Here is a 25,117-nt window from a genome sequence, read left to right as displayed (position 1 = left end):
TTTTGGATTAGCACAGACGCTTGGGAACATTCTATCTGAAGGGGAAGTCCAAGATCTGATAGACTACAGCACTTTGGGTCTAGTTAGTCACTTATGTGGGGGTGGTAGGACTAGAGAGTGAGCTTAATCATAACTTGGTTAATGTTTATGGGGTAATGGCTAGGCCTGCAGTGGCCATCTGTCAGGGCTTTATGTGTAGTTTAAGTATGTAGGAGATTTTAGCTGGGTGCCGTCTCGGAATATAGGAAAGCAGATAAACAAAAAGGTACAATTAGTGGAGGAACAAAGCTTTGGGCGCCATGTGGAAGCAAGATAATAGCTGCAATCCAGGAAAGTGATTTGGATGGTCTGTTAGATGTTTGATTTGAAATTCGTTTGAACTTGTGTCGGTTGTGTGGATTCGGCCCAGCAAAATGTTATACAATCGTTTTTTCAGCAGTTTGTGTATGGATTTCTTGTACTAGTATTGGCAATTTTGGGGGATATAGCGGATATCTAAAGCTGGACCTTTTAAAGAGCAGTGTATGCAATTTATTGGATGGCTATGCTATCTAGTGCCTGACCATGTACATTATGTTAATGGCTAATTTATGTTTAGCTTTATGGCTATGATACATATATAGCAACGTTATGTTTAGACAAGTTATGTTATTGGGCTTTACACCATGTACCTCTGCCATTTATATGGTCTGCAGGTCTTCTGTTGGATTTGAAAGAGTTAGGTCGGGGGGAAGAAAAACGCAAGACAGTTTCGCTGCTGTGTTGATAACTGCAGAACAAACTACCTTGAGCTCTGGGTGCAGATTGGGAGTCTTGTGTGACCATGGTGCTAGGATGAATGTCGTGGCTATGGTATGTAATGCATGGTATGTAACTTGGTTGTAGAGGTTAAGTGTTCTAAAATATATTGTGAAGGGTGCTCAATTTCCCTGTGTGGGAGGCTTAGTTGGTATGCATATTGTGTCTTGGAATGTAGAGTTTGGGTGTGTTAGCAGGGCAGCAGGTAGAGACTTCGAAGGGCAGATAAGTGAGGGATGCAGATAATCCTGAAATCACATAGTGGCATGGCATGGCAAGAAGGTCATCAGAAAGCATAAAAAGTCATATCAACACATGAAAAAGGCCTGTGATAAAGCCTCCAATCTGATTCTGGGGACAGACAAGGTGGGGGGAGGTATTTGAGGATCCCCGAGTCATCCCACTTTAGTCGAAGTCACAAAATTTTAAAAGTCACAGCAGACATGAAAAAAAACTGTGATATCACATAGCAGGGTACAATATCATGGCCGCACCACAGGCCAGTCCTGAGGGTCTAGACTTCAACTACACCACTAGTCTGAGATAGACCAGTTCTTAAATTATGGCCTCTGGCCAAACTCCTTGTGAAACACCTACTGATCCTAATATTTTTAACCCAAATTGCTAATTGCTGATTGTTATTATCTGTTATGTTTAGGTAATTGTTAAGGTATTTGTAAATCATACTGTTAAATGGGTTAATCTGAAATAAAAACTATTTTTTAAAAAAAACCTTTGAGGTAAATATACCACTGCAACTGATGAAGGTAAGAAGTGTTTAGTTACTGCCGCTGCTTCCACAAATAAATCAAAGGACTTTTTCAGCAGTTAAATCCACTGTTCCTCGGATTCAATGCTGCCAGTCCACAACTTCCTGAATTTAGAAAGTTCAGCGCAGAGAGCAAAGGTTTCAAAGGCACTGTTCCGCCAAAATTCTCATATGGGAGATGACAAATATTAGTTACTAGTAATCGTCTTTCCAAAGTTGGTATATGCCTAGAATTACATCCTTTGCATAGTCCGACATCAAGTGATTGGCTCTGATGATAACATTCGTTTTTTCAATGTTGAAAAAAGTGGGGCAGACAAGGGCGTTCCCATCACACTATCCGTAGCCAATGAGTACAGGTACTGAGGTTCTCGGATGCGTCGACATCCACAGATTGTTTCTTTTTCTGGCCTGTCATTTGCAAGAGTTGTCTACAAAGGTTTTTGTAAATACACATATCTTTTGTACTGTCCCCTTGCTCTCTTGCGGGAAGGTAGGGCGGGCGGGTGGATGGATGTGATTCTAAGCGGATACAAACTTCAGGAAGATGATTACTGGCAAGTAATATTTGTCATCTGGAGCTTGTGAACCTGCTTAGATTCACACACTGCATAGATTAGCAAGCAGTATCTTAAGCAGGTGGTGGGGAATTAAGGACAGTTGTAAAAAGGTGTTTAAGTACTGCCTGTCCCACCTGTGAATTTTGTTTCAACACAGTAGTGTTGTGTGAAAGTGTGTACTGGACTCAAGTGGCCACTTTGCAAATCTCCTCCAGTGACACATTGTCTATAATTGCAAGGGGGGCTCTCAGGCAGAGTGTGGATTGTGCCCTAGGTTTTTAAGGTAATGTTTTATTTGCAGTTGAATCAACTTGACAATCCATCTAGATATGGTGGCTGTGGTTACTGGGTCACCTTCCCTGCCACAAGCGAAAGATAAAGAAAATGTACTTGTTTTACGTAATTCTTTTTTCTTGTGTAAATAGAACATGACTGCTCTTCGTACATCCAGTGTGTGTGTAGAGCTTTGGGCCCCTGCTACTTTGAAGGTTAGGGAAAAACATCGAAGTTCTTTTTTTCTTTCAATGTATTCTTTTTATTGCAGAAACAAGATACAAAAGGGGGAAATTCGATAAACTGCATAAGCAAACAATCACAATGCGAATGCAGTGCTCTTGCCGACATTACACTTTGTACAGTAACAGGTCACAACAATATTGCGTGCAGCGATTGGATTAATAAGGAGCCTTAAGCCCCTTGCCACTCTGCCATGACCCAGTTCACTGGCTCCATAGGTCTCACTGCATCGCATCCAGAGTTTAGTACTTTGTGCACCACCCGAGACTCAGCGGCTTGACACAATCCCTGGGAACCGTTGAGCATATTCGAAAAAGGGGGACCAAGTGCTGTGGAATTTTACCTGCCTCCACAGGGGCACTGCTGTGATTTTATTCCCCCCACCGTTCTGTCCCAGCATTGTACCCAACACATAGTGATCACGGGCCCCTCATGGTTCTTCCAGGGGCGTGCTGTGGTAATCTTTGGTGCCGCAAGGAGGTGTTTAATTAGTTCAGCCATAGGGCCCGTTCGGGGATACACTCATCACCTGTGTTACCCAGCAGTACTATCCCGGGATCTCAGAGGACCATCAGCTCAGTTATGTGTTTAATTTGTACCAATACCTCCTTCCAGAATCGGGCTGATTTCCCACAGGACCACAGAAGGGGCAAAAGTGAGCCTGTATCCGTGAAACCCCTCAAACATAGTGGAGACAGCGAGGGGTTGCCCTTATGCAAGGTTCCTGGCATTGTATAACACCCATAGCACACCTTCGCTACTCCCTCTCTGTCTGTGATGCATCTGGAGCTTCTGAACGTGTGGGCCCTGATCTGGTTCAATTCCTCTGCCCCCCAGTTCGCTCCCCAGGTCCCTTTCCCATCTTGTCATGTAGAGCCTCTTCTTGGAGGGGTCTGATCTGTCCAGCAGCTTGTAGAGGGATGTAATCTTGCCCCTGGGCGCTACAGCAGTCATGGTGCGCTCTAGTGCATTAACCTCCCTGCCACTGTGTGCTTTTGTGTTATGGCGTGACATCCAGTGCTGTAGCTGAGCATACCTGAATCTCTCTTCCTCTTAGATTTGGAACTTGGCCTTGCACTCCTCAAAGGACAGGGGAACACCATTACTAAAGAATGAAAAAAAAATAGTCCATAGGCGCCCCTCTGTGAGAACGAACACGGCCCATTGACCTGTTCTTTGGGAAGGTACCCACTCGAGAGTCCACAGCCACACTTTAGCTCACTGTACCTTTCACAGGTGGGAAATATCCATTTGCATATCTGTCTTTGTCCCGCCCACATTCGAGCACCGAAATGCTATGGCAATTCCCTTCTGAACAAGAGCACCAACAGCAACCCCCATACACGTGTTTCAGCCTTGTTGGGCCTCATTAGTGAGGTGGAGCTGTGCCTCTCTGAGCCCTGTGAGCAAGAGGCCCATGTCTGGATGACCCTAGGAAACTTAGGGTGACTAAACCTAAGTCCTTTAAACAATGAACAAATAGTGCATAGGGTTGGTCTTGGTACTCATGTTCAAAGGAGGTTTACCTGGCATTTCGGTGCTGGACGGCCTCCTTTGTGAAAAGTACAGTGAGCTAAAAGCAATGGCTTTGGACTCTCACAGTGGATATAAACCACAGAACAGGTTATCATGCCATGTTCTTTCGAGAGAGGGGCGCCTGCTCCCTTTTTTATATTTTTGAAAGGCACTTGGGGTTGGTCACCCTAAGTTACCTGGGGGAACCGAGACGTGGACCCCTTGCTCACTGTGCTCAGAGAGGCACAGCTCCACCTCACTGATGAGGCCCAACAAAGCCGAAACACGTGTATGGGGTTGCTGTTGGTACTCTTGTTCAAAGGTTTGCCTGGCATTTCGGTGCTGGACTGCCCTTGTGGGCGGAACAAACACTGATATCCAAATGGATATTCCTACTTTGTGAAAAGTACAGTGAGCTAAAAGCGATGGCTGCAGACTCTCACTGTGGGTAAAAACCACAGAACAGGTTATCATGCCATGTTCTTTCGAGAGAGACGCCTGCTACCTTTTTTCCATTACCAAAGAAGTCTTTCAATTGAGATAAGCCTCCCTCCCACCATCTGGGGAGGAAAGATAGCCCAGGAGCAGCAAGTTTGTCTTGGAAGCAAGACAACGCGGCACAACACAGGTTTGAATCCCGATCCCACGCTTAGAAACCACTCGTTGGTATTTAGCATGTTATAAAAGAACAATTATAATCTGCGGAATCCTGCCAATTTACATACTGGCGTAAACTCAGGATTACCCTCCACTGGGGTGAAAGGACCTATTGAAGTACTGACATCCCATCGTCTGACCGCCCTCCTCAAACAGCAAATGGAGTTCTTAGTAGAAGCCAGCAGGCCTACGCCAGGGCGCAGGGCAGAAAGGGGGGCTGGAGCCCAGGATTCTTTAATATGCTTCCATCTGGGTGGATCATCAGCCACTTGCCATGTGAAGAAGAATAGTTGTGCCACCAGACTGTACCTGGAGACATCTGGGAATCTGAGGCTGCCACTGGGGATATTCCTGAGCATCACCTTTTTGGAACCAGTGTTTTTCCCTACCCCATATGAATTTCCTCATTCCCCCCTCTGCAACCTCCCCAGGTCCTTTTCGGGAATCTCAACAGACATTGTGAGAAAGTGGTAAACGAGCCTCTGGGCTAGGTTCATTTTGAGAGCAGCGAAACTCCCAAACCATGAAACCTCTTGCTTGTTCCAGCAGTCTAGGTTGTTCAGCAGGGTTCTAAATAAGAGCGGAAAGTTGGCCTGGTAAGCTTGCATGACCTTATTCAGGATGCCGACGCCTCGGTAGGTGATGTTGGCCTTACCCCAGGGGATCGGACTCTTGTTTGCAAGCAGCTCCAGCTGCCTCTGCTAGATGTTCACCCCCATGGTGCTAGAATTTAAGAACTTGACCCTGAAACCTGACGCTCCACCGAACACTGAGATTTCTTGCCATAAAGTCTCGAGGGAGGGAGATGTGCGCAACCTGAGGGTAGTCTCCCAAGTAGACCATGAGAATCCCTTATTCAGGTGGCCAGGAAAGGGCTGGCACTCTTAGATCCCAACCCTGGGGGTGGACGAGCGAGGGAGGATCACCTGGGTTGGGGAACCCAGGGTTGTGCTTGGGGAAATACCCCAGGTGAGACGTAGTATTATACTGGGGAAAAAGGAGAGGACGAGATCCGGAGACCTTTGTAGGCTGTAGGCTGTACCACATGTGTCTCCCTTCCTCCTAATGAATCACTCTTGCCTAGATCCAACAAACCCTCCAAATAGGACAAATCCACTAGGAACGCAAACCCCTTAGCACTTGGAAGCTATCTCTCCCAGAATCCCTATTTCCCTGTGTCCTACCCAATTACTCCCAGTCGTTCTCCTCCATGTCCCTCTGATTATTATTTCCCGAACACACAACCCGGTTTGTCAAAACACCACTGTCCCCCTATTCATTCCACAAACCCTACCAAACTCACCCTAATTCACCTACCCCCCCAGGACGAAGAACATAATTCCTCATGACACTTTGCCCATCCTACCCAGTAGGATACTTATAAACTCGACCCCGCCCCTTTTTCCGACACAAACACTTTTACACCACAAAAGACAATGGACTAACACTACAGCTGTTTACTTGGCATGTCCCAACACAAGTGTCAGGCAAAGTCAGGCAATTGACCAGAACCACACACACCTGACAGCCCTTTCCCTTCCCCACAGGGATAAAAGTTGGAGCACAAGAGCACACTACAAGCAAGGCAGAATGCCCGACGAGACAGCTATCCCAGGACAGCAGTTCAAGAGGAGCAGAAAAGCTTTGAGAGCCGAAGGGAAGACAAGGAGAGAAGTGACCTTGCCTTTTTCGACCCAGACCCACAAAACCTGTGTGAAAGGAATCATAAGACAGCAAACAATAGCCAGCGTGTATTGCAGCAGATGCCAACAGTACACAGAGCCCTCCTACACTTATAATAGGAACAGGGAGAGATGCCTGCTACCCTAGTACCTTTCTTGACTCCAGAAAGAAAGCCAAGCGTTTCATCACAGCTGGTGAATCAAAGGGAGGACCGATAAGAAACCAAACTGTGTTGAACGAAAGTTATAAATGGCAAATTAAGGGGGTCTGAAACCACGTGAGTGCTCACTCGATAGACTCTGGTTGATTCCCCTATTGTTGAAACTACTGATACCAGACGGTCCAAGGAGAGCTGCAAGGAAAAGGTCAAAGTGGTCATACAGGGGTCTAGCAAAACCTCCTGTACAGTCAAAAGTCTTTGACCGGCACGTAACTGGAAAGCTAAGGGAGATGAATACTGCATAGTGAGAAAGGAGAAGGAACTGTGTGGTTGGCAAGAGTTAACCAGACAGAGGAACGTCCACAATACATTGTTTAAAAAGACATTAAGATGTGTGAATGGAAAAGGAGACATCTTTTGTAATAAAAGCCGTAGTGAACCCAACAGAGGAAGGCTAACATTCGAGAAGGTTCTGAGCCCGGAAGAGGGGGACCCAGAGGTGAAAGCCATCACCCAAAGTAACTAAACAGATGAAATCTTGTGAATATAAGCTATAGAGAACCCGAGAGAGGGAAGTGGCTATTCGAGGGGGGTCTGAGCCTGCAAGAGGTGGATCCAGGGGTGAAAAGCCATCACCCACCGTACATACACAAAGGAACGTTTTGTTTTGTCATTTTGAACCCATCAGGTCCTCGAAGGCAAGAGACTTAGAAAAGAGACTTAACCACTGAAGCTCCTGATACCCGAGAACGGAACTGTAGTCTTATGCAGGTGAAACTCTATGCTCAGGACTCCCGCCTTGTCCCGTGCTCAAAAAGTGGGGAAGGGAGACCCCTGGCTATGACATCCTGACTTATTTGTGAACACATCTTTCTCTCTTGTGAACAGTATCCCACACTCTTTTTGTATTTTGTTTTAAGGATTGGCAATAGATTTTTCTTTTAGTATAGGCGCCTTTTATTTGCAAGACGCCCTAAGACTGCCTTATTATTATTATTTGATGATCGTAGCTTGCTCCTTCTTAGACTTAGCTTTAGATTAGGCATTTTTCCAACCTACCAATACAGTTTAATAAACACCCTGTGTTGAACTGTGATCACTTGTGTGTTTTTACTGTTGCCACCATGAGCTCCTTACAGAGAGCAGCACATTGTCTGCATATAAGGAGATTTTATAGCAGTCCCCCCCCCCCCCCAACTGGCATTTCCTGTACGTGCGGGTTGTCCCAGATCCTCGTGGCGAATGGCTCCATCAATAATGCAAAGATTAGGGGCGACAGAGGGCAGCTCCGCTGAGTGCCCAATGAGATTTCTAGTTTAGGGGACCTAAACCCATTGATTCTAAGTGACAGTGAGTTGCTGATAGTTGGCCAAGACCCCTTTTTTGAAGTTCGGGCCAATCCTGTAGTGGGCGAGAACCCTATCTATCTACCTATATATATATGTTTTGTCTAGCGCAACTACCCCGGAGGCCTCAGAGCGCTCAATAGGAGAACCAGATTTATGTTGCACCAGTCCACCATATCGAATGCTTTATGGGCATCCAATGAAACTATGCCCAGCTCCACTCCTGCCCTAGAGACACTCTCAATAAGGTTTAGAATGCGCATGATATTAACGTGGCTGGTGCAGCAGCGATGAACCCAGTCTGATCAGGGTGTACGAAGTGTCGTAGGACCCCAGAAAGTCTATCTGCAATTATCTTGGACAAGATGTTCGCATCATTGTTCATCAGTGTTATGGGCCTGTGGAACCGCTGTCTTTCGGGTCTTTCCCAGGCCTAGGTATGAGCACCATCAGAGATTCCTCCATGGATGGTGAAATGTGCCCTGTGACTAGGAAGGAGTTAAAGAGAACTATGCGGTGGGGAGTTAAGGCATGGGCATACGTTTTAGAGAATTGGGCTGTAAAGCTGTCAGGCCCTGCAGCGGTGTGTTTCAGGGACTTTATTGCTGCTGCCACCTCCTCAGGTGACATGGGGTGTTCAAGGAGGTCCCGTAGGCCTGGCAGGACGGTGGGGGAGGTAATGGTGGCCAGATATTTGGTTTGTATGTCGCTCCCAATCGGGGTTCCCGCTGTAACGCATCTGTGGTCCTCTGGCATCGTGTTTAACTTGTCCTCTGTGACCTTGGGAGACCCGTCCTGGCCCATTAGGGTTTGGATGTTGGTGCATGTGTGTTATCTTTTTCCGTTTATACACTAACAGCCAATTTGCCTTAATGCTATTTACATAGTTAAACTGCTTGTTGTATGAGAGGGCTTGAGTGAATTTATTGGCTAAGTGCATCTCCAGCAGGGATTTTGCTTTTTTAATGTCCCTCCATGCTTTATTAGACTGACTGATCTTGTGACCCAGCTCTAGCACCTGAACCCTGTCCTCCAACTGTGCTTGTTGCAACTTACAAATTTTTTGAAGCGCTGCGTCGCACATAATAAATTCCCCCTGAATCACTGCTTTCATGAAATCCCAGACCGTTGAGAACAAGCATTCAGCTAAGGAGTTTTCTGAAAAATAGTTAACTAAGACGGTGGATATTTCCTGCGAAATGTCCACATCTTGTAGTAATGGATCCTGCAGTTTCTAGGGCCTTTGGGGCAGGGCTGGGAAGCCAATGTCTCGAATATGGTCCACCAGCAGGGCGTGGTCCGATATTACCCTTGGTAGAATGCTAACCCCCACCCTGAGACAGGAGAAGAGTGCTCTGGACAGGAGGATCAGATCTATTCTTAAGAGACCCCAATAGACATGGGAGTAGAATGTGTATTCGTGCAACCCTGCGTTGGATATCCTCCAGACGTCTACTACCCCCACTTCCCTGAGAGACTGGGCAAACCCATCGGCCTGTTTGTAGTCCTCTCTGCTGGGCGGGAGAGTTTTGCCAGCCACTGGGTCGGGGCCCAAATTGAAATCACCCCCCATGAGGATCCGACTTTCTGCAAAGGAGATAATGTCTGGGGAGACAGTTCGCAGGAACCGATCCTGAGTGCTGTTAGGGCAACAGATTGATGCAAATGTGTTTGCTCAAACAGACACCCCATAATCAGTATATATCTACCCATTGGGTCCTGCTTCATAGCGACCTTGGTTAAAGGTACCTCTTTGCCGAATAGCAGGGCTACCCCTCTTTTCTCCCCCTGCTCTGGCAATGTACGAGAAACGCCCAAACTTAATGTGCTGCTCGCCTGTGGCTAGGAGGTGTGTCTCCTGCAAGCAAACTATGTCGGCTGATATGTCTGTTAGCCTGCGGGCGACTGACTTTCGTTTTGATGGGAATTTAAGTACCTGCACATTCCACATCACCATCCTTGGTTCTTTTACGCTTCTGTCAGCCATGGTTTGCTACAGGCGTGGTGTGTGTGACCCTGGCATGTGCCTAAAGCTGTGGTGAAATGCAGCTGCTTGATCATCGACCTGCACCATGATGAAATGCCACACTGGTGGAAATGTGATGTGGATAACATCCCCTACAAGTTTTCTCCCTCCATACCCCCCCACCCCAACTCCCCTGCTCTTCCTTCCCAACCCACCATGGGAACAATTAAAGAGCAAAACCCACATTCCCTGGGGCAACCAGCCCCATCCCAGGCCGCATAGAGCAACAAACATCAAGATCCCAGACATTTCCCAGAGCATCGCTGGAGTCCAGGTCAATACTTCAGCAATTGTTATTCAACAACCTTCACTCGTTCCTAGCCACCCTCCCCCCCATAAGGAACCGCTGCTGTGTCCCCCCCAATGACCAGGGGTTGTACCGTAGCCCCCCCGCCGAGCCAGGCCACCCCAGCCCCAGAACGTTAGCCGATGGTTTTCCTTGCCTCAACACACAGAGCCTTTTTTGTTCTGGCAGGCTCATTGCGTCGCCTTTGCTCACTCAGGGCTGAGGCTCCACAGACCCTCACAAATGGGCCGTGCCTGGTGCAAAATTGACAGTGTCTCTTTCACCCAGAGAGTCTGGGTTGAGAAGCTCTACCGCCTCTTTCATCGAGCGCACTTTCCATGGCTTGCCACCTGATGAGAAGAGCAGAGCTGTAGGGAACCCCCATTGATAAGCGATTTTCCTCTCTTGCAGTCATTCTGCGAGAGGTCGCAAGTCCTCCCTTTTGTCCTGGTACAGCGCAACGGATGCGTCCCTGAAATCAATCCAAGGCAAATCCCTGGCTGCTTTTATGATTTCCTCCTTATCCTCATAAAAGTGAACTCTCGCCAGGATGTCCTGAGGAGTGGCCAGTGTTTGCCGCACCTGGGTGCAATGCACTCTGTCCAGTTCCAGTGAGGCGCTGTCAGGGAGGGTCAGGATGAAACGGAAGAGGTCCTGTACAAACTATTCCAGATCTGCATCGGGGACGGTGGGTGGAATACCCCACAGGCGTATATTACTGCGGTGGGAGTGAGTCTGAGTCTTCCTGCTTTGCTTCCAAGACTTCACAACTGGCCTCCAACGCAGTGATCCTATCTGCTCCCTCGCCTATTTCGTAGCTCTGCTCACATAGGAGTTCCTCCACTTCAGCTGTTCTGCTCTCCACCTCCTCAACGCGCTTGTGCAGACTGGTGATCTTCTTCAGGAGCTCCTCTGTATCTTTTTGATATTCCCTTGTCATGGCAGCAAGAAGATCCTGCAGGTCAGTCTTTGTCACCATTTGGGAGGCAGGCAGAGGATCCACAGCGGAGTCCTCCGCGTGAACCATAGCTTAAACCCGCTCCCCCTTTTTAGGTTTCTACGTGGTCCTCATAAGTAGGGTTGTGATGTCAGACTGTTTTGATGCCTTGGGGGTTTTCGTCATGTTGTCCTCGGATGGTGCAGCACGAACCCCTCCGGGGACAGTGATGTTGGATGACTAATCCGTAGCCTCAGAGTGCTTTTGCTGCCATCCGAGTTCTCCCGTGCTTGCCTGCTGCAACAGCTTTGCTGAGTGAGCACTCCGTGGGGCCTCTGGGTCTCAACACCTGCCCCACTCAGTAATTAGGGGCGTCAGGTCCCACTCCACTGGCCAATGGTAGTCCAGGCCCCCCTTTTTATGCGTCAAAATCAGCAAGGCAGGCAGGGGCTATCATGCTCCAGAGCTGCCACAAGTAAACTTATCTAACGTGTTTGCTCTCTCCTCTCCCTCTTGTAACAGGCACTAAGCTCACCATGTCGTCGTGCTCCCTCCTCGAGTCAGGCTGCCCACAATGCCCAGATGGGACTCGCGGCATTCCCCTCCAGCAGGGCTCCATCGCAGGGGGCCGCCAATCGGCACCTCAGCACTCATGTTACAGCCGGGCGCCCGCTCTGAGCCAATGAACGCCGCCTCTGGCAATTCACCCCGCTCCGAACAGCAGCAAGAAATCCCTGGGTCCCCTACCAGGCACTGCAATTGGAAGCCTCCTCGCTGAACCGGGAGGCTGCGCAGCTGAATTGGGAGACCCAAAACTCTGCTTCTTCTGTCCGCTGGGGGCGTGTGCAGAACCCGCCCTCGAGAAGCAGTGGCGGGTGGAGGGGGGATGCTGCAGGGTGCTCCCCAGGCAGTGACAAAAGCGAGGGGGCAGGCAGAACCCACACGGCCAATATGCTGCAGTTTCAATCCAACGCAGCCAGGCACTGGATTTTCTCCTGCTGGAAAGTCCACTGCTCGCTGTGCTAACAGGCTGCAGAGGAGCGGGGTCCCATGTTAAATTCAGGCCTGTCGGGGTAAATGGGATGAGAGCTCTGAAATTAGCTGTCTTGCCTGCCTCTGCATTTTCACCAGCTGGCCCCTTCGTGATCCCCGTCACAGCCGGCATTCTCGCTGCACAGTCATGGGGCCTCATTACGACCCTGGCATTAAGGGTTTAACGGCGTCGTAAAAGGTGTCGGCGCCGTTAAACCCTTAACGCCTGATTACGAGGTCCCTTTGCTGGACCCGACCTTAACGGCTGGTTTTTCCAGCCGTTAAAGTAGGGACCCGCAAAGGGACCTTGGTGCTAATTACGGTACCGTAATTAGCGCCTTCCCCATTCCCATTGAGCCCTATGGGGCAAAAATGGGAATGGGGAAGGGCCATGGTGGCATGGGGAATTACCGCCCCGCCAACCTCGGAATGGGGTGGTAATTCCCCATTCCGCCATGGCGGACTCCGGCATGGACCATGGTGCTAATAGCACCATGGTCCTCCGCCTGGGTCGTAATGAGGCCCATGGTTTTACACTGCGGTTCAGGGTAGCCATGCCCCCAAACATGGAAGTTCTATAGACTGGTTAACATGAAACAGATGAATTTTGGAGAAAACTGTGGGTGTGTGCCAAGTACTACCTTTTGCTTGTGTATGGAGACAAAAGGCTCCGACACTGATAATGTTTGTAGTTCACGGACCCTCCTTATAGATGTCACAGCTATAAGAAAAGCCACTTTGTAAGTCACATCCTATAATGTGGCCTTATGCATCGGGCTCCCATGAGCCTTTGTAGCACAAGATGTACATCCAACCCTGCAGGTGTATGTTCAATAGGAGGTTGTCTTCTTTTTACTCCTTCCAGGAAGGCCTTAAAAACTAGTACTCTCTACTAGGATACCTACTGTTATTATGTAGTATAAGCAGCTAGTGCTGCTAGATGCATCTTGAGTGAATTGTATACTAGGCCTGAGTGTAGTAGGTGAAATATGATATATGATATAATATGGCATTTATAACGCGCCTGTACACAAGTGTTTCAAGGCGCGACGAGGCAAGGGTGGGGGAACAGAGGGGAGACAGAACGATCCTACTAGGCCAAGTGTCATTCAGATCGTGCAAGTGCATGGGAGAAGTTACAATGTGTGTAGGCACAGATTCAAATGGGATTGACATTTCTCTGTGCACCAGTTTACAAAACGTTTCCACAAGTTGTAATAACAATGTCTTGTATTTGTTATCTCGCCTCCTTAAGTATTTCCATACAACTTATTGGTATAATTTTTTGTTTTTTAAATGTTATTGTGATATTCGTTGCTCTTACTCAACCTTACACCAAGTTAAAAGAAAAACCAAATACAACATTTTTTAAATGTTAAAAGGTATTTGTACCACGCACATTCACCAACTGAGTTGGTCCCCAGGCGCTCTGGCGGATATGTAAACGAGAAGGTGGGATGGGTTAGTAAGGTGAAAAGGGAGTAGGATAGTGAGAGGAGTGGTGTTCTGTTGGCAGCTTCAACTCGGTATACACTGGGTGCTGAGCTTTGGTGCGATTATCCGATCGATGTCAGTCCTCGTGTGCTGTTGGTGCGGCTTACATGTTTTTGCAGTGTGGTGAAGTGCGTGCGTCTTGTTGTGCGAGAGATGGTTGTTTGAGTGAGATAAGTATGAAGACATTTTTTTAGCTTTTTCGGTTAGTGGGTTATATGACATTTAATATGCTAACATTCACAATTCTTTCTAAGTGTGGCACTTGCTAACCTTCACTATCCCATCTAGATGCGGCACAGGCTAACGTTCACAACACTGTCCAAGTGTGGCACATGCCAACATTCACAGTTCTATTTCAGTGTGGGACTTGCTAATCTTCACAATCCCATCCAGATGCGACTCAGGCTAATGTTCACAATTCTTTCTAAGTGTGGGACATGCTAACATTCCCAATTCTACTGAAGGGTTGGACTTGGTAATCTTCATTATTCCATATAAGTGTGGCACATGCTAATATAAACAATTAAGCTTGAGTGCGGCATTTGCTAGCCTTCAGAATTCCCTCAGTGTGGCACCTGCTAACATTCACGATACTATCTAGGCGTGGCGTATGCCAACATTCACAATCCTGTCCAGATGCAATGCAGCCTGAAGTTCACAGTTCTGTCCAAGTGTGGCGCTTGCAAGCCTTCATAATTCCATCTAAGTGTGGCACCTGCTGACATTCACAATCCTATCTAGATGCAACGCAGGCTAATGTTCAAAATTCTAAGTGTGGCACTTGCTAACCTTCATAATGCCATCTATGTGTGGCAGATGCTAACATTCACAATCCTATCTAGACGCTACTCAAGCTAATGTTCACAATTCTATCTAAGTGTGTGACATGCCAACATTTCGAATTCCAATTTAAGTGTTGCACTTGGTAATCTTCATAATTCCATATAAGTGTGGTATATGCTAACATTCACAATCCTGTCTATATGCGACGCAGCCTGAAGTTCACAGTTCTATCTAAGTGTGGCACTTGCTAGCCTTCATAATTCCATCTAAGTATGGTGCATGCCAACATTCAAATTCCATCTAAGTTTGGTACATGCTAGCATTCTAATTCCATTTAAGTGTGGCACATGCTAACATTCAAATTCCATCTAAGTGTGGCACTTGCTAGCCTTCATAATTCCATCTAAGTATGGCGCATGCCAACATTCAAATTCCAACTAAGTTTGGCACATGCTAGCATTCAAATTCCATCTAAGTGTGGCGCTTGCTTGCCTTCATAATTCCATCTAAGTGTGGCACATGCTAACGTTCAAATTCCATCTAGGTGTGGCACATGTTGACATTCACAGTCCTATCTAGATGCTAATCTTCACAATTCTATCTAGGTGTGGGACATGCCAACATTTCCAGTTCCAATTTAAGTGTTGCACTTGGTAATTTTCATAGTTCCATATAAGTGTGGCGCTAGCCTTCACAATTGCATCTAAGTGTGGCACATGCTAACATTCAAATTCTATCTAAGTGCGGGGCATGCTAACATGCACAAATATGTTTAAATGGGACGCAAGGCAGCATATACAATCTTGTCATGCATAAACTCAGGCTGGTGGTCACAAGTCTATCCAAGTGTGAGTGGCGTGAGTGATGTTCACCTGACAGTCAATGTTTTGGAGAGGTAAGGTAGACTGGCTGGGCTTGCTGGAGTAGAATAATTGTTCTACTCACCACCCAAGCAACACTTACTTTGGTGGCTGAACTCTGGCCGCTGGCTTCACTGGCTTCCCCTGCTGACACTTGCCGACACTGTTTGGAGCCACCATTGTAGGAGATGCCTTTTGCCTCTAGGCCCTCAGCCACAGGGGGCTGCACAGGCAGGGTCTGCCCTGGGAGGGACTATTAAATGCTGGAATTGCCCAATCAGGAAAGGGGCGGGTCATGGGCGTAGGAGAGGCGGGGCTAGGCTCTCGGCGTCTTCAGTGCATAAAACACAGACCAATCACAGGGGCTGGAGCGATGGGAGGCGGAGGCAGATGCAGGAAGTGGGTCGGGGCTTGGGAAGGTGCTGAGCGCCCCTGGGGCAATTTACTTTGTTACACTAACTAAAGGGCAAGTCAAACGGGTGCCAAAATGCAGCACAAGATGCTGTTTTCTATGCGACCTTACCTCAGAGCTCCTGAACATTTGTATCATACATTTTAGAAATGAAATATAAGAGTGAAAACTAACAAAGCTAATACATTCTAGTAAAATCCATGTCATAGGGAAAAAAAGAAAAGATAAAAGGAATTGGAAGTAAAGTTAGCAGTTAAAGGAAAAAGAAAACAAGAAAAAATTTACATTTATCACAGACCCAGAGCCAAACAGTAAACTGGATCCTTCACCACCTAATACGCACCAAGAATCTTTATCACAAAGATGGTCACAGTGGTTTCATCACCTCTCGAAATAAGTCTGAAGAAGTCTGCCAAGTCTAGATAGGTGGAATTATGAACAAACCTGTCCAAGTACATTGATCTATGTATTTGCAAAAATGGGCAATCCACCAGGATGTGCTCCATGGTCTGCACCACCTTGTTGTTCTTACAGAGAGCACAACTTTTTGGACACTCCTCACGAGGAAATCGGGCAATGCAGATTTCTCCCGTGGGCAACAGATTTAGTCTCCACCTTAAAAATTGGAGACTCCAATAGCCATTGGGAAATTTCTTCAAGTATTTGAGGATAACCCCCAAAGGCTTGTCACCAGTAGACAAACTCTTATACCATTTATAGGATCTCATCCTTGTAATAGTTGCCATCCAGTCATTTATTTAATGTAATTTTTTTTTTTTTTTTACTGCTTTGGGACTGCTAACCAGATGACTAGTTGTTAAGTCCAATCTCCCCAGTATCGACTCAGCACACATTCTATAGTTAGTCAAGCAGCCAATTGGTAAACAGTCTGGCAGGTTCAACATTAGCTTCAACACCCTTGACTCGACTTCATCATACAACAGGGCTCTCGTTTTATGGCTTATTTCCATGCCGTGAAGTAGTTTCGGTACTACTTTCATCCTGTTGGTTATGGGGCAGAGCGAAAAGCGACAGTACTTAACCTGGATTTTCTTCATCTGGACAGCAGCCTGCGCTACCTTACTCAAAATATTTGTCATGAGAGTCGCTGTATTATCGACCAAATCCAGCGTAAAGCCCAAGTATGAAAGCCTTTGAGTGGGAATTAGTGCCGAACTACCCATTTCTACCCCATTTATTTTTTTAGGAACACAGGTGAATCTGATAACGCATGCTTTACTCTAATTAATAGTTATCAAGTAATCCTGCAACTACGACAATTGTCTTTGCAGACCCACCTGAGTCCTATCAAGAAGGAGCACATCGTCGGCGTACATAAAAGGTACAGAACGCCTGGGTGTAATCTATGGCTACCATTTACAAAGGCAAGCGGGCTGCCCTTGCTGACTCCTACTTCAATCAGCTGACCACCCTTGTCCTCTTTTACTTAGCTTTTGACTCGGATACTGCTGACTTTTTAACCTGTGCTCATCCTATGGCCTCTCCTTCTGATACTAGTCCTCCCTCTCTTGTTGTACTTCTTCCATTCCCTCTTCTTTGTAACATCTCTCTTTCCACTTCATTTTTCATGGCCTAAATCAAACACACCACCATCATTTGCATTCTCAAAAAGCTTTCTCGATTCCTCTAGTCCTGCTAATTTCTGGCCTCTCTCTTTTCTTCCTTTTTTAATGAAAGGTTCTTGACGAGCTGTTTATGCCCATGTTTCAATAATCATTTCCACCTTCCTCTCCACCACTCAGGTTTTCAGCCATTTCAATCAACTGAAACTCCCTTATTAAGAGGTAGCTAATTCTCTGCTTTCTGCTCGTCATGCCAAACTATTTCCAATTCTTGTCCTGCTTGAACTTTCTGCAGCTTTTTACAATATCACCAACTCTTCTTTCTACCCTTTCGTCCCTGATCATTTCCAGTTCCATACTTCAAAGGATTTCGGTCATACCAAACTGTTAGAACGTGATGTCTAGGAAGCTTCAAGGTAAGTTTTGATGTAAATAGATTTATTAGTTATCATCCAAATAGTTACATCTTAAAAGTTACAAGGGAGCTGGACCTACTGGTGCCCACCACCTAGGCTACATCCCTACACAGCCGTCCAACTGACCATCTTAGAGCTCAGGGGTGCGTACCATTCTAATCAACAGGACATTCCACACACCACTCATGAAATCACTCATCCACACCAGATACAGAAACAACATACCTCTGTTCTTTCCACACACGAAGAGCTTGGATACAATACACCTCTGCTCCTTAATGAACCAACACAAAATATAAAACAATTTGCAGCTCACAGGAACTACAATAACACTAATATGCAAAACGTGTTACAGACTTGCGTGGCACAATAAACAATATATCCATTACACCTACACACAGACTCCCACGTGAGGCACCTTAATCCAGTAGTCAATACATCCATAACTTGTGAGACACACACAGTGCCTAAACAGTCCATGTCAATGCATTCAAAATCTTTTACTTGTACACTTAATATATCCATACGTCCCACAGGTCTTGCGCGCAAACACCCTCAAGAGGCACAATAATCCATTAATCAGTATCTCCCATACTTCTTGCACATACCCTCCTGCCATCCAATAAGCCATGTGTCACTTAATCTATACACTGCTCGCATGCATAACTTTGCACTCTCACCAAACTATGCCCCTGAACCAGTATAACAAGCTCAATGAGTAACAATTTCATTGACATTCCAATGACACTCTCGCCTCCATTTAACAATTCCATTAACATTTCATCAATTACACTCTGCCCTCCACTACACAATTCACTAGGTTTAATGAATGCTAATAAGAGGCCACAGGGGTTTATATCTGCCCATTTGTAAACACTCCTCACCCTAAGTCCATAGTTGCAGCACAACTCAAACTATCAAATCTGCAAATCCTAAACAACGTTAGCCAGTGATAGCGAACTACTTCCCTGCATTTTCACCCTACTACACGTTTCTTTTAAACATATGCATAAAAACAGGACGTACTTAATACAGAGTGGATCCTAGAAGTAACGTCCTTCTTTGAGATGTTAATAACCACCACAATAGCAAACCTACTAGTCCCAGCAATCACCTGTCCAGCTCTCCAACTGTATCCAATGTCGCTCTTCCTCTGCATTTCACCTGATGGTGACTGTCACAGTCAGGTCTCTGAGGAGACGCCGCGGCGGCGTTGGTATACACCCATGCATTCTCCTTCTCAGCGTAAACAAGTGGCTGGCTGATTTTCTTCTTGCTCCATCCGTGACGTCATCACGACCTGTCTCGCAACAAGAGCGGCAGGTCTGTCATAGGGTGCTTTCCTCTAACCTATCCTTGTTGACCATTTCTTACGGATCTACAACAGACTGAGCCTCGCCATCTCCCACACAGTCAATATTCTTTCCATTTCAGAGAACAGACATGTTTTCAGAAGCCACGTCACAGAAACCACATGGCAGTTCATTCTAATTTCCTATGCCTGGCGTGTTATTATGTTGCCTTCCCCTCATATGAACGCATACTCAATGCTCCTGCAATCCCTCCAGGTAACCATTGAGGGTCCCGTGATGCATCAAGAAGGTCTACACTTATTCCTTTCCAATACTTTGACACAATACCCTACCAAAGCTTAGTCCCCAATGTTGTATTCTATGTCAACCAAAGTACTGATTGTGTTCCATGGTAACACAACAATGTTTATTGAGAATGTGGGGGGAAGTATTATTTGATGCTAACTGTATGGAATGGTAATGTTTATATGTAAAGCGCCTATACACAAAGCAAGTGTTTCAAAGCGCTCAAGGAGGGAGGGACAAGGGGGAAAAAACAGTCATTCAGAGCCCTTGAATTTATGAACGATACAAATATGCACAGGCAGAGTATGATATGATATGATATGGCATTTATAACACGCCCATACACAAGGCAAGGGAGGGGGAACACAGAGAGGACAGGACAACGATCCTACTAGGCCAGGTGTCATTCAGATCGTGCAAGTGCATGGGAAGGGGGCAGGGACAGTGCAGTACATGGTAAAAGATAACTAATAAAGTAACGGCCAGCATGTGGCAACTGCATGGGTAAGTGCGGACAACAGGTGTCAAGGGCTGGTAGGGGGCTGTAGGGATACAGAAACAGTCCACAAGTGCGTGGTTGCCGGTGGGCAGTGCAGGTGTGTGATGCTGGAGGGGGAAGGCCTGGGCCCGAGATCGGAGGGTGTCCAGGTAGCCAGTGCAGTTCCGGTTACAGCCAGGAGGTCAGCAGGGGAGAGGAGGAGAAAAAGCAGAGGCAATGATAAAGGTTTTGAGGTGCTTCCGGAACCAGAGATGGTTCTCCGCAAGTTTAAGGGAGGCAGGGAGGCTGTTCCAGAGGGAGGCCCCAGCTGAGGAACGAGATCTACCACCAACTCATTGCTTAGAGAAGCGACTGACCCTGAGGGAGTTGGAGGCGGATGAGCAAAGAACTCGAGAAGGAAGATATTTAGGAAAAGAGAGTTGAAGGTATTGAGGCCCCAGGAGGCCTTGTGGACGATGCAGAGGGTTTTGAACTTAATCTTCACAGCCACTGGGAGCCAGTGCAGAGGTTTCAGTCCTGTAGAGATACGATCCCTGGGCTTGAGGCCAAGGACAAGTCTTGCAGTCCTGTTCTGTATAAGTTGTAGAGGGCGGAGAGTAGAAGCAGGCAGATTTAGAAAGAGGCTGTTTCAATAGTCCAGCCTAGAGAGAACCAGAGCTCTGGAGTCAGTGAGCTTCTGGGGGAAGGAGAGGAAGGGAAGAATACCCAAGCATAGTAGTGCATATAATAAAATTAACAGTGCAGATAACAGCAAATAGGTCGGACGACGATTCTGCAGTTGTTCCAAGTGCATCGAGGTGCCACCATGCAAGGTGGGGGGTCGGGGGGGAAGGGAACAGGGATGACAGATAGACGAATCTTCAAGGCCTGGTACATTCAGATCGTGCAATGCAAGATGGTAGAGGGGAGGGCAGAGGAGGGATTGGGGGGAGTCCAAGTGCGCTCAGTCAATAAGAAGCTGGGGTAAGTGCTGAAAGATGCCACTCTCATGGGTCATTGACGAAGTGCAGTAACAATGAGGCACGTATAAGGCCCTGAGGCAAGTGCGAGAGGACTGGCAAGGGTGCCAGGGACCTGTGAGACTCTAAGGTACACCTGGCGGCCAGTCAGCAAAATGTGCGGAAAGGAGGGAGAGGGATAGAGCGGAGAGAAAGAGTAGCAGGGTAGTGGGAGAGAGAAGGAGTTTCCGTAACTTAAGGAGATCAGGCTCAAGACGGAGGGAGGGAGGGAGGCTATTCCATAGGGAGGCCCCTGCTGAGGATAAAGATCGCCCTCCAAAACTCTGCTTGGAGAACCGGCTCACTCGCAGAAGGTTGGAGGTAGAAGAGCGCAGGGCTCGGGAAGGACAGTATAGGTAGGCATCAATGTGTAGAGGACTCATGGCCTGGAGAAGGGGCTCTTGCATCAAGCTTAATAAATATTACAAATGGTACTCACATGTTTTGTATTAATAGACTACACAAATTGGTGACAAGAGACTACTCGAGCCGTGTGACGAAACAACATCCGGGGCACCAGTCGTCCAGGGATGAATATCGGTTTCTAAACCATCAATCGGCCACACACCTCTAGTACACCAGAAGGGATACAAACAGATTGAAAACACAAGTCAATTATAAATCCCTTTGTCCAATTTTGGTAACGTGGACGGAACGGCAGGCTTATCGCAAGGTCACAGATCGTTGGCTAGTCGCAACACAGCGAAAATACAATTATTACCCAATGATAAAATGGACTGTCTAGTCAACGTTGTATAAATATATCAACTTTATTATTGCAACAGACAGTTCTAGCACACTACAAAATACAACCCGCACTGTAAAGGAATGCAGAGGACAGACAGTTTCGAAAAGGGATACACTTTGGAAACTGACAGGAGGGTAGTCGGTAAAGTAATTAATCGCAATAGTTCAAGAATACTTGGTTTCAACACAAAGGAGCAATGGGTCATAAAATGTCACTGGGGCCTTCGAAGAAGGTCCAGGTGGACAGAACCACAAAGTACCTTTTGCTTGTCGAAGTTCTTGGTGCTCGACAGTCTAGAGTCGGTTTCGGGGCACTTTGCAGCTTCTGCAACAGAGTTAAAGATGGGAGACAGCTGCGGTATTGTGAGAAACCAGAAGGTGTATCGCCCACTAGTCCCCAGGGATCTGTCATCCAGGTGGCCAGGACACAGCCATCGCTTTTGGATCCAGTTCTTGGGGGTGGACCAGTGCGGGAGGATCACCTGGGTGAGGGGTCTTTGGGGAGTGGGACACCGGATGGTGAGACACAGTATCCCCTTCCCTGCAACACCTTTACCCCCATCCTACCAGGTAGGATATTTAGGAACTCCACACCCAACACCCCCCTTTTACAGCACAAACACTTTCTCACAGACAGCCTCCTATGAGAGAAAACAGATTAACATCCGAGCAGTATACCAGACATGTCCCAATACAATGGTCAAGCGAGGTCAGACAATTACTGACCATCACACACACACACCTGACTTCCATTAAGCTTCCCCCACATGGATAAATGGTGGAGCACACCAGCAAACAGCACTTTCGAGACAGCAACTGAACGAGAGAAGAAAGACGGCAACACAGAAGGGGATCAAAAGGATGGAAGTTCCCCATACGTTTTAGACAAGGAACCGTTACTTTCCAGAGACCTTGAGAATAGAAAGCGTAAAACGATGAAACCAGGCTGAAGAATCGTGCATTGTGTGTCAGAGATACCCGGGGCCCTCCCGCATCAATAATCAAGGCGGGGAGAAGCGCCAGCCGTCTTGATTCCGTCCTTGGCTCCAAGAACAAAGCAGCGTCAGTGAATCGACACAGCCAGTGAGTTGGGGAGACTGATACTAGACCGGTCTGTGTTGAAACCAAGGTTGCAAGCAGAAACATTGTATGGCGAGCCCTGGAACGAACATTGTTAAAGCATGTTATAAGAGATGCAAGTAAAGTTGAACTGCTGATGAGTGATTGAACTGTAAAAGCAAGATACAATACCTTGGACAGAGTGGTCCGGCACCACGTGGGTGCTCAATCAAAGGTCTCTGTAAGATGTCCAGCTGAGAAGTGACAAAGGGAACCGAGAAAAAGGTTAAATCAAGAAGAGAATAAGTAATTGTGAATCGAAGTGGTCCTGCGACAGGTCAAGCCAAAGTCCTGCGCACATTCGAAAGTCTTCAATTTTGATTAAGTCGAGAAATTTGGTCCTAGCCCGGCGGAGGGAGACCAATTGAGGGTTTTGTGTGAAAGTGGGTCTGAGCCCGGCGGAGGGGGACCCAGGGTGAATAGTATATCACCTGAGAAGTTGTATATGTGAGATACTTGGTCCGAGCGCAGCGGAGGAAGACCAATTGAAGATTTTGTGTCAAAGTGGAACTGAGGCCAGCGGAGAGGGACGCAGGGTGAACAGTAAATCACCTGAGAAGATGTATATGTGAAATCCTAAAAAGAAAGGAACTTTAATCTTTGTCAAGTTGCATCAGGCCCTCTGAAAAAAAGAGACTTTGAGAGGCAAACAGACTTTGGCACAGAAGGCCCGTATGCTGAAGTTTTGAATTGCATCCTGGTGCTTGAGAAGCCAGAGAGTGTGCTATGCTCGAGTTTGTAGCCTTGTCCCATGCGGAAAACATAGGGTAGGGAATATCATTTCTTGAGCACTTTTCTTTTGAATAAAATTGTTTCCCACACTATTTGTATATCGAAGTAAGGATTGGCAATAGGTTTATTAGTATTAGCCCTTTTATTTTGACAGATTCGACTAGGACTGCGTTATTATTTGATGGTAGTAGCTTGCTCCCATCTTTAGATTTAGGATTAGACAGGCGTTTCTCAAACCCAATTGAATTTCAATAAACACCCTTGAACTAACTGTTCGATATAATGCCTTCCTTAAAGTATCGGGCGGCAGGCAGTTCGGCAAGGGAGGATGGAACAATGGCTGCAGGCTGGCCTACACAGAGGCTCTGGGTCAGGAATTGTCTCAGTGCTGGTCGGCTGGTCTGAAGCACTGATCGAGGCATCTCGGATGGCGCGAATGACTGTGGTATAACAGTCAGCGGTGCAGTTGGTTGCAGCTCAAGGGGCTCGAAGATTTCCTTTAAGGCCAACGTCGGTAGATGCTTGCCGATGCACTCCTCCTAGCTTCTTCACTGGGCTTCTGTCATCCTTTAAAGAGTAGAGCCCAAAGTTAACGAGTGTTGCAAGCAGCTGCCTAGTTTTTAGATTGGTTCAGAGACTCTCTGGCACGTCCCACCTAGGAAGCTTGCTGCAGAGCCTAGCAGGGCACGCTGTGTGCTGGCTGGGTACCGGTTCCGGAGCTGCTGGAAGGTCCTCTGGATTCAGTATTTCCCCGTTACCTGGGAGATGTTTAGGGAGGGGAGCTTGCTTGCCTCTTGGATGTCCTGGCCTTCCTTCACTGGTGGAAGATGTAAGGCAGCCTATACATTCAGCCAGGGTCCAATGCAGAGTTCTTCTTGTTACCCCTTGCAAGTCTTCAGATGGTCTCCCCAAAACAGGGGCTTGACCCTCTTTTAAAGCCAAATGGGCCACAGTTATTGGTGTAGGCTAGGCCTACCTTAATGAACCAATCCTGAGTCCCCACGAACAATCTCCTGTATGCATGAGGTCAAAGCCAGAGTGCTTTGCAACAGACAAGGTAAAGGGGTGAAAAATGTAATACTAAGCCCCACCCATCTTCCTGTCCATTGTAGATCAAAGGGTCTCTAGTTAATGGAGCGCTCTGTGGTTCCCAATTAAAGTGGCAGGTCTCCCTTGAAGCTGTGGCGAGACCAGAACTTCGGTCGTCGCCAAACCACATACTCATACCTTTTGAATGAGGTCCCCCTGCAGGGATGACTACTGTAAACAGCTGTCTCAAACATGACAGTTCACTGCTCTTGATACTGATGGGTGGGAGCTGGCTTCAGGTTGACAAAGTGCACATCAAAAGTTGTTGGGGTTTCCCCGTCTCTTGTTAGTCCTGCAGCCACCCCCACGTGGGCCTTTTTGAATTAACTCTGATTAGTATGTAAAGCTGCCACCAGTAGAGCTAACAAAGGACAGGGCAGATCCATTGAGCCTTTGTTAATTAGGCTGGCCATGGCAGGAGGAAGGTTTTGAACTCCCCCGTCTAAGATCTCATATCCAAACTAAATATGACAGGCGGGACGATGTCGGTGGGCTGTGTTCA

The 25,117-nt window shown here is 47.1% G+C and overlaps 1 protein-coding gene across 2 annotated transcripts in view; it reads right to left on the bottom strand.

Annotated features, from left to right (window-relative positions):
* Nucleotides 1-25,117, bottom strand: part of CYBRD1 (cytochrome b reductase 1) — a 265,585-nt gene that overhangs the window by 44,912 nt on the left and 195,556 nt on the right. The window lies entirely within an intron of this gene.

Source organism: Ambystoma mexicanum, chromosome 9, assembly GCF_040938575.1.
Source record: "Ambystoma mexicanum isolate Mex_15411 chromosome 9, UKY_AmexF1_1, whole genome shotgun sequence".
Classification (NCBI taxonomy): domain Eukaryota; kingdom Metazoa; phylum Chordata; class Amphibia; order Caudata; family Ambystomatidae; genus Ambystoma; species Ambystoma mexicanum.
This window is presented reverse-complemented; position numbering and strand designations above follow the sequence as displayed.